This window comes from Equus przewalskii, chromosome 1 (genome assembly GCF_037783145.1).
Source record: "Equus przewalskii isolate Varuska chromosome 1, EquPr2, whole genome shotgun sequence".
Classification (NCBI taxonomy): Eukaryota; Metazoa; Chordata; class Mammalia; order Perissodactyla; family Equidae; genus Equus; species Equus przewalskii.
In genome coordinates, this window is record NC_091831.1 from 170,306,932 (window position 1) to 170,317,270 (window position 10,339).

A 10,339-nucleotide genomic window follows, 5' to 3' on the forward strand; every position below is an offset into this window, starting at 1 on the left:
AACACAGCTTAGGAAAACTGGCTACAAACTTTTCAGCTGTAACGAACATCTGTAATTTGCAGTAGTTATTGGCTTTTATTCACAGAGATAGAATATAAATTTGTCCTTGAGCTTCCTAGTAGCCAGTGCAAAAAGGAATGATCACATGATCAATGATCACAAAAAAAGTTCACGGCATTCATCAGATGACAACAAACCAGTTGTTCCAAAAGCACCAGCTATTCTTGGTAGTTGGAACTGAAAGGTACAGCCCTCAAAGATCATCATAAAGAGTATCAGGATGACATCCTCAGTAACACCCCCTTGAGTGCATAAAATGGAATTTCATAGGAAATCTTCTAACATCCTTTTCTGGAGACTGATGGAAGACTGCCACAGCGCAGTTCAGTAGAAGCCCTTTAGAAGGAGTGGCACCACGTTTCAAATATCCATAGCTCTTCATTGCCTAACTTAACCCAAGATTCCAGTCCCACTTTGCCGCTACCAGCCACACCTGTCACTGCAGGTGCATCATTTGCCTGCTCTGGGGTTGAACTAGACGAACCCTGAAGTCCAGCTTGAAAATTCTAGAAGTCTATAGAATTTATTACCTTGTTTTTCAGAAAAATGTCAAACTTTTAGTCTCCTTTGCAAGTGTCAATTGATCCTTGTAGGTATCTCACGTGGCTTTCGTAGCTTACACTCATAGGAGATATGCTGAACACCACGAAAACCTCAAGCCGTGGTAATGTGTCAGAAATTTGGAAGAACAAAAAGAAAAAGGGAGAAACTAAGAGTAGAAGTGGGAGAGTACAAAAATCATTTTATCTACTTGAACATTTTTCTTTACATCTTCTTTCGCTTCTTTAGGAGACTTTAATAATAATTGATGGCAATAATAATCATAATAATTTGCTCTAAATCAGCCTATAGTTTCTTAGGAAATAACAATATTAGTGGGAGTGGTAACAGTAATAGAAGCAGCAGCAGCAAACACTTATTTGGTGCTTCCTACATACTGGGCCCTATTGTAAGTGTTACACATAATCACTCATTTAATGCTCACAATAATCCGAAGAGGTGGACACAGTTCCCATCCTATTTCACAAATGGGGAAACTGTGACTCCAAAGGGTGGCATAACTTGCCTAAAGCCCTGTGAGTAGGAGCAGCCGATGCAGAACTCAAGCTGGCTCTGGTGTCCGCGGCTCACCCAGCACACACGCGGCCTCCAGGTACCTGTAGTCAGAAACTGCTGCTCGGCCGAGAGGCGGCCTCACTGCAGCCATATACTGGCTATTAGAGAGAGCACCCTCCTCTCAAAGGAAGACTTTGCTGAAGAAGAGATGTGGGGCTTTCTAAGAAAAGTGGCTCCATAAACGCAGAGAATAAAGATTTTAATAATCAATGATTATTACCCAAATATTAATACAACAGAAAACAATTCTGCAGTTCCCCGAAAAATCAAAGGTGGTATCTCCATGATGATGCAGCGGTCATGACTCCTTTGGTAAAACTTGAACACGCGGACTGCCCTAAAAGCCACCAGAGTTCAGATGGCAAGGGGGTGAGGGCGTGCAAACTCCCCTGGGAACAGAGGAAGGCCCTGGGTCCACACTCAGACGTGCAGGGCTCCCAGGCTGTCTTCCTCCCTGTCAACATGACCTACTCCAGTTTGCTCCAACATCCCGTCTTCCTTCCAGCCCTTCTCCCCTGCCTCCCAGCACGGCTTCCTGTTGGACACATAGGAGAGGAGGGTATTTGAAACAGTCTGGCACCACCCCAACACAGAATCACCCGTTCTAATCACGCATCCAGGAATCCCGTGTCACACTTCTAACCACCTTTCATCAGAGGATCTCAAAGCACTTTTCAAACAGTAATAATCTTCTCTTCTTATGTATTTTCCTCCTAAGAGCTGAAAGGAGAAACACAATGATTATATGTCTTATTCCTTAAACTACTACCGACTTTTCTCTTGAAACCCTTAAGCCAAACACACACACACACACACACACGTACGCACAGAGTGAGAGAGAGAGAGAATTTTTTTAAATGGTGACAGGGCAGTGGATTCTTCATATCCAGTCCTGCGCTCACAGCATGGGTGGGGCCCATGCCATCTATATACCATAAGCGTTAATGATGACATAAAGTTTTCCAGCAGATCAGCAATAAAATAAGACTCCCTTTCCCTTTGTGAAGTTGCCTGCCTCCTGTTACTAATCTGTCTTCTCTGAGCCACCCATACCCTGACTGGGATAGGTGGTTTTAGCAAGACCACCCTTTTCTCATCCAGCCCATTTTGTAGTCCTGAAGTGCAGAACTTCCCCCATCAAGAACTGTGCATTTCAGAATTGGGTGAATTAGTTCTTAAACGTTGGCTACTTTCAAAATTTGAATGCGATCAGCTTGGCCCTCTCAAGTGAACTGCAAACCCATGGTAATTTCCTAATGAACACGGACCACCTAAGAGGCGAAGTTGAAGCGACCTTTGGCTTGGCTTGTGCTACTTTCCTTTGGTTTCTCTCCTACTTGGAGCTTTGAGTCAAAACAGTAAGACATTGGAGAAACCTGAAGCTGCTGTTGTCTCAACATTCCCCGTGGCCTCCTTCTAGGAGCCCCATCCCCAAACCCCACATCCAGCCCAATGGCTCTGCCTGGCCTGAGGAGCAGCTCTGGGCCATTTCAGGGTGGTCCCCAGAGAAGGAGCTGTGCTTCCTGGGGGCAGACTGCGAGGCCCAGGAGAGCCCCTTGAGGCCATGACTTTGGATCACCCTTGGAAGTCTCAAGAAGCCATTGCATAGCTTGTTGCCCTGTATGGTGAGCAGAATATTCTGGAAAGCAGATTTTGACTCCTTCAGCTGTGAGATGTAAGCTTTAAAGTGTATATCGCAGTTATCGCTCTTGGAAAGTCAGGATTTAATGTAACTGCTACCCTGCTTTCAGCATCACATTAGAATCCCTGCCCTCACTTTCAGGAAGGGAAGTGAGCTTTGAGACCTTGCCCAGCCTTGACTTTTGGTCTTCTCCAGGTCCCTCCACCCATCTGGAGATGCTTTCTGTCTCAGTGTCTTCCTTTCAGTCATCCATCCTATGAATACTCTACTCACCTAGTGTGTGCCAGGCTTTGTGCCAGAGCCAAAGGAACGAACAAAACAAACGCCAGCCACGCCCTCTTGAAGCTACAGTCTGGAGGGCACACAGATGGTAAACAATCAGGCAAATAGCTGCATTATTCCAGAGCTGTGATACGCGCTTTCTGGAAAAGTAGAGAATGCCATGAAGGAGCATAACAGGCAGGCCTAATGCAGGACACTTGTGCAAGAGCATTTGTCAGACCATCTGTCCAGAGCGGTGGACCCCATGGGCGTGCGCCACAGCCAGAGTGTGCTTCTCATAGCTGCCCTCCAGCTCTGGCGAGGATTCCTTAAAAGAAAAGCAGCTGTCTTCAGGGTTCGCCTTAGCGAGAAATCTGGACTGTCGTCCCAGTTTGCTTTAAATCGTAGAGTTTGAAGAGACTTCAAGAAGCAGGATCTCCCTTGGGGCTCGCCCCGTGGCCGAGTGGTTAAGTTCGCGCGCTCCGCTGCAGGCGGCCCAGTGTTTCGTTGGTTCGAATCCTGGGCGCGGACATGGCACTGCTCATCAAACCACGCTGAGGCAGCGTCCCACATGCCACAACTAGAAGGACCCACAATGAAGAATGCACAACTATGTACCGGGGGGCGTTGGGGAGAAAAAGGAAAAAATAAAATCTTTAAAAAAAAAAAAAAAGAAGCAGGATCTCCCGTCACACGGCTCCAGGGCAACCTTCACATTGTCATCTATTGATGGGGCCTCCAGAGTTACACACGCAGCCAGTTAATGACAAAGCCCGAATTTTCTAAGTAAGATTTCTAACTCGTGGAAGAATATTCGAGCAACTGTGGATCTTCCAGAGCACTTATCACTATATCTCTCCCATTTCCCCTTTAAAACAACATTGGCAGGCAGAGATTTCATCTCTTCCCAATAACTCTGTACAGGAAGCATAATTCCCCTTAATTAATTCCAGACTTTCCCGCTTTGCCTGGTGACGGTGGGCGCCGGCCTGAAAGGGAAGCCCAGGGCTGGGTGCTGGCCCTGGGCATGGCTCACAGGAGTTCACCAGCGGTTCCTTGAGACCTTCGTGGTGACACGTGCCCTAAAGCGGACCCTCCACACTGCCCACGAGGAAGTGGTGCACGGGCTTGGTTCCCAAAATACGTGCAACATGAGGTTTAAGAGGGCAGGCTCTAGAATCAGACCGACTTGAGCATGCATCTCGGCCCCACCACTAGCTAGCTGTGTGACTCCGGGTGTGGTCTTCAATCTCTTTGGGCCTCAGTTTCCTCATCCATAAACCTCATGTTCTGTGTGTGTGCACATGTGTAGATTAAATGAGATAATGTATATAAAATGATTAGTCAAGTGCTCAACATAAACACTCAATATTTGTTAGCATATTTATATTTATATTATACATATATTTAGCAAAAAAAAGTACACATATATAAAATAGCAAGCACCTATATGTCAGCAACGTGCTCAGAGTCATACGGTTATTAAGTGACAGAGCCATTTGCTAATTTGAACCTGTGTGGTCTGGCTCTGGTGGCTTAACCATTCTACTATAAATAGCAAAATAAAAAAGAGGGGGGAGGGGGAAGAAAAGAAAAGGGAGAAGAAAAATAGAAGGAGGAGAATAAAAAGGAGGCGGAATAAAGATTTAAGGCAATATTTTAAAAAATCAAAACTGATGCAAAAAATCCATGATAAACCAACTTTCAAAGTTTTAAATGAAGACAGGATTAGTATTAGCGACTTTGTCTTTGCCTTAGGCTCCAGCGTGGCTTTGCATGACACTGAAAGCCATCACCATTTGTGGGAAAGTGTGCTGGCTTGCTTCTTCTTCCTGAGATCTGAGAATCGATGGGCCGTGAGTGAATGTCTGGGGCTGGCTCGTAGCAGCTGGTGAGCGCCAATTCCACGCAACTCTTCCCAACTCCACGTTAAGGACATCATTTTGATAGCTTGAATTCAAATACGGTGAGAACTTTATACCAGGGAAATGGGCAAAGGCCCTTTTTTCCCCCCCGAAGATGCCCATTTACCTAGTGCAAAGTTTGTCAACTCTCTATTTGGCAACAAACATCGTTGGCGAGGGTACAGTTTTAGAGCTGGCTGTACTGCAGGGTACAACTGACATTTGGGGCCAGGTAAGTCTGTTTTGGGAGGCTGTCACGTGCATTGTAGGATGTTTAGCAGCATCATTGACCTCTAACCATAGCACTCCTCCAACCCCTCGATGACAACAATCAAAAGTGTCCAAATGCTGTCACACGTCCCTGGTGCTAGAGAGGAGGGGACACACATTGTTCTTTTGAGAACCAACAGCGACCAAGGGGGACAGCCCCAGGCTGAGGGAGCCCAGACACTGTGAAACAGTTGCTTCCACCCTTTTCCCAGCAGGAAGAGGCAGCAGTTGGAAAGAGCCTACTGGCTGGGAGTTTCCTGGCTTTCCGGGGAGGTTTGTCATGCCTCCCTCAGGACTGGTTTCCTCAGACAAAAACATTTGGTTAGTGTAAGGGTAATCCAAATGATGATTAGAAACAGATTACCCAGCTCAAGACTTGTGTTTGGCCAGGAACAAAACCACACACACAAATCCCTAATCACTTTCCAGGAAGAGGCCTCTCTTCAACTGGGAAGTGGGGACAACGGGCTGTTTCTTGAACTTTTCATCTTTTCACGTATTTATCCATCCCTGTGCTTCCACTGGCCTCGAGGCAGCTTCCAGCCAGGCCCAGAATCTTTGAACACACTCCCCTGCCAGTGCAGCCAGGATGTGTGCACAAAGGTGGTCACCTGCCGTCAGCAGATCCTGACAAGTAGATTTCTGATTTTCTCATCACCAGGATTTGGGACAAAATATGAGGTGAAATCATCTTTGGTACAGAATTAAAACTTTATAAATAATAATTTGCCACTGAAAAAAAGTTGGCCAGCAATTTTTACCCACTTCCTGCTGTGAGTTTCTCTCTCTCTTTCATACACACACATCCACTCCCCACCCCCACCACGCACACACACAGACACACACTCATCTTGGCAGCAGCTGTAGCCAGATAGTATCTTCATCCTGGACGCCTTCTTGATTCCCAACACACAGCTGTTGAGTTGGCCCTCACTCACCCTCTCCAGCTGCTGTTTGCAGAATTAGAAGCTGGACAACTGAAGAAGAGGCTATGCTAAGCAACGGAGGAGAGAGTTAATGCACTCCTTTCTTGGAATCTCAAGGATCTAAGGACTGTGTTGGGGGGATCAGGACTAGCCATCCAGGCACCAGAAAACACCCGTCCACCTGCCCTTCCCCATGCAACCGGAAACCCAAGCCCTTTTTTAGGTGATGGAGGAAGCTAAATAATTTGCCATTTCAACTACTACCCCAGTGACGACAACTCCCAAACCTTCATCTTCAGCCCTGACTACATTCTTGAGCTCCAAATCTGAATTTCCAGTGTCATGTCCACAGGTGCACCTGCCAGCCCCTCAAATGCAACGTGATCCATGTGAAGATCCCCATTCCCAGCCTAGGAGACCCTTCTCCTGGGGTCCCCTCTCAGTGCCATCCTCCCCCACCCACCGCCCCTGGAATGCACAGGCTTGAAACCTTGGATCACCTTCAAAGCCCTTTTCTTCGACATCCCCACATCCATTCTGTCTCTCAGACCTGCCCCTTATATTCAATTCTACAGAAATGATTCTCTCACCTAAATTACTGCACTACTCTGACCACTGATCACTCTGCCTCATTTCTGTCCTTAACCTAGACACTCTTTCCTAAACAGCTCAAACTTTGTCCCCTGCTTATAAAACAGCAATGGCATTCCTTGACCTATGATGGCCCTGAACAAGTTTCTCAAAGACTGCCATGGTTTACCCGCCACCTCACTTTTCCCTTCTCACGTGTCCTCGGAGCCCTCCCTTTCTTCCAGCCATCACGAACCACTTGTCCCCCTACAGCCGGGCGATCACACTCCGCGGCTGCACGTGCTGCTTTCTCAGTCGGGAGACTCTTTCACCCCTTTCTCTGACGACCAGCATTGAGTCCGGGATCAAACGCTGCCTCTTCACCTGGAAAATCTGTTTCCTCTTCTTTCTCACGATTCTTTGAGAGAGATATATACATATACATATTTTTAAGAGTAGTTTATATTTCATACATCTTATACATCTTATGCCTTAGCCAGCCCCCTACCCTCATTCTACATATTAGCATACTGAGGCACCTTATCTGCATTTGCTTGTTAGTTGCTCAGGAAATAGCTCCTGAACTAAAACCAATTCCCAGAAAGAACAGGCCAAATTCAACAGGTGAAACTAGGGTAAGATTCGCTCTAGGGGCAGCACTGAAAGGGGAAAACACATTGCAAGAGTAACATATAATAAGACTGTGGGGATGGAGGGGGCAAGAGCAGATCACCCCCTTACTTTGGCAGTGAGGAAATGGGAGGAGGTCCACACCACCCCAGTCTCCAGTTCCCTCGGCGATCCCCCACCTTCCTCTCTGGAAAGAACCCTGACTCAGCAATGTCCCAACGCCTGCGCTGGACCGGAGAACAAACTCAACACTGCCTTGGGGTCAAGAGTTAAGAAACCAACCCCGTGAGCCCACTGGGCCAACCGCACACCACAAAGCCTTTCCGCAGAGATTTCCTTAAATGTGGTAACTCGATACTAAATCTTCCCTTAGTGCAGATCACGTATTTAAACTGCGGTTCTTTGACTTGAAATATTCCTTTAAAAAAAAGCCTCAGGGGACTGTTGAGGAGCGTAATTACAAGGAAAGCCCATATCCCAAGCCAAAAGTTTCTTCGAAAACTTTTAAAAAATCAGCCCTGCTGAAGTAACTAGAAAAGGCGAAAAAGTGAGGAAGACAACAAATCGTTATTTTTTAACTCATATTCAAATCTCATTTGTTGAGCCCCTACCTTATGCAGGGAGGCCACTGGATCTAAGTGTCACACGTCACACAGGTGGGTGGAGTTATCTTTATTTTCGAAATGGGAAGACTGAGGGTCAGGAGCATGTATGTGACTTGACTTTGTCACTTAACTAGCTGATAAGCTTTTTGAGGCGTGCCCAGTCTTACAGTGTCTTCCACCGTGTCGAAGAGTAGTATGTGTTCAACAGATACTTGCTGAGCCTCAAAATTAAGATTCCCCGCCCTTTTGTGGAAGACATACCTTTAGTAATTTTTCTCCTCCCTATAAACAAGAAGTCACCTCCTCTCGCCTCTGAACGCCCACATGGCAGCCAGAAGAAGGAGACTTCCTCCTCCATGGAGCATAAATGATGATCGCTGGGCTGCGGCCAGCCCTGAACTGCACTCCCCAGCTGCCAGACCACCCCTCCCACGGTGCTCCCAGCCAATGAGTGAGTGCCGCAGCTGCCGGACCACGCCTCCCATGGCGCTCCGAGCGAATGAGTGCGTGCGGTGGTGATGCCAAAGCGTGGGTTCCCGGGAGACAGGGCACTCCTCTGACCTTCAGCTTTGGCTGGTGGGTTCCTCGATGGCCTCGCCGAACCTCTCTTGGACTGAGCTAGAATGTAGAGGACGGTCTTCCGAACCTTCCTTTCTTCCCTTCTTCACTCTAGGGTCAGACTTGCCTCACAGTCTGACGACTCTCCTAGTTTCCTCTCCATTTTTTTTCGTATGCCTTCCCCCTAATAAAATCCTGGCAGGTGTAAACCTGTCTTGATGTCTGCTTGGAAGACTAGGGACTAACATACCCCAGTTTTTGCTTTAATAAAAAATTTATAATCTTCATTCACTTCAGAGTATTTGGTGAGCACCTGTTGTGTGCTGGGAATACAGTGGGAAACAACAAAAGCATTACTGATGTCCTTAAGGAGCCGGTGGATTAATCAAATAATTACAAGAATTAAAAGCAGAGGGGGCTGTGATGCGATGTAACAGGTGGAACCTGACCTAATCTTTGGGATTGAGAGGGAATCCTTTTAAGAAGAGGGGTTTAAGCTGATACCTGAAGTATGCGGAGTTGCTAAGGAGGCAACGGTGCAGAGTAATTCAGGCTGATGGAACAGAAGGTGCAAAGGCTCTGAGGTGGTAGGAGTCTCAAAAAAAAGAACACAAAGGCTGTGGGGAATGTAGAGCAATGAGACTGAAGAGGAGGCAGGGCCCATCACAGGGGGCCTGGTGCACCATCTTGGGAATTTGGGAAGATTATTTATCTTTCTAGAGTGTAAGTTCTTTGAAAGGAAGTGGCCCTCTTTGCTTGGTCTTTTTAATAAAATGCCTGGCACAAAGGGAAGGCTCGCTAAATATTTGTCGACTCAAAGAGGCAGAATTCAATGAGCAAATAACTGTATTATTATCCCTAACATCAAGGATATAGGAAATTAGCCAAAAGTGTCAGCCACATGGAAGCTTCTGTGCCCTGATGGTGGATAAGACTGATGATAACAATGAGGATGATCGTTCCTATGCATTGGTCGAATCCTTAAAGAGATGTAAGCAGAGAGACACGCCATATCAGTGGGCACTGTGGTGGGTAGGAGCAGGTCCTGGATCAGACTGCTTGGTTCAAATACTGGTGTTACCACCTCCTACCTGGGTGGCTTTGAGCAAGTTACCTAACGTAACCACGTCTCAGTGTCCTCATGTGTAAAGCAGAGCTGATCACACTACCCCATTGGATGCTGGTGGGGGACTGTGGGAAAGCACTATGTAAAGCACCCTTAGCAGGCTGCCTAGGGCAGAGCATATGATCAATAAATGGGACCAATGGTTAGTATTCAAACACAGTTCTCTCCGCTGAGATAAGAGAACATTAGCAGGGAGATTTCCCAAACCAGGGTGAGTTGTCACAAACCATCTGTCATCAGCACTGCGTGGGATCACTTCTGATGCAAGAGGTCAGCTTTGGGGGCCAGTCGGGTGGGCTGCAAACCCTGGGACCTGGCCAAGAGACCATGCCCAGACATGTACTTTACACACTCAGACTCTGAATCTCACACTAGTAATTAAATATAGATCTGAACATCAGGCCAGACAGTGCACCACTAACGTGTATATGCAATACGCTCACAGGGCAGGCAGTGGCTGGGGAAAGAAGGACATGCTGCTTCTAGACTTTCTGTCCTGGAGGGCAGAGGCTGTGCCTTTTGGCTTCATTTCCAAACAGCAAAAGGCAACACTATGAGCAGATGCAGCTTAGTTAATGCCTTCCGGGTTTGTTTTCCCACGTTGGACAATGCAGTTAGAGCCCAAGCTTAGAAGAAACTGCCTATGGAATCAAAAAGGATGAAAGGAGGAA

The 10,339-nt window shown here is 46.9% G+C and overlaps 1 long non-coding RNA gene across 2 annotated transcripts; it reads right to left on the reverse strand.

The window, feature by feature from the left end:
• Window positions 1-1,358: 1,358 nt before the first annotated feature.
• On the reverse strand, window positions 1,359-8,363 carry LOC139084712 (uncharacterized). 2 transcript variants are annotated; one of them, XR_011542356.1, is made up of 5 exons: window positions 7,991-8,363; window positions 7,006-7,167; window positions 6,192-6,247; window positions 1,823-1,896; window positions 1,359-1,711 (listed from the first exon to the last, which is right to left on the reverse strand). It is a non-coding gene; the product is annotated as an uncharacterized lncRNA (long non-coding RNA). The 2 variants fall into 2 exon arrangements; XR_011542361.1 differs by lacking the exon at window positions 7,991-8,363 and adding an exon at window positions 7,491-7,977 and having other exon boundaries at window positions 6,100-6,247.
• Window positions 8,364-10,339: the final 1,976 nt, after the last annotated feature.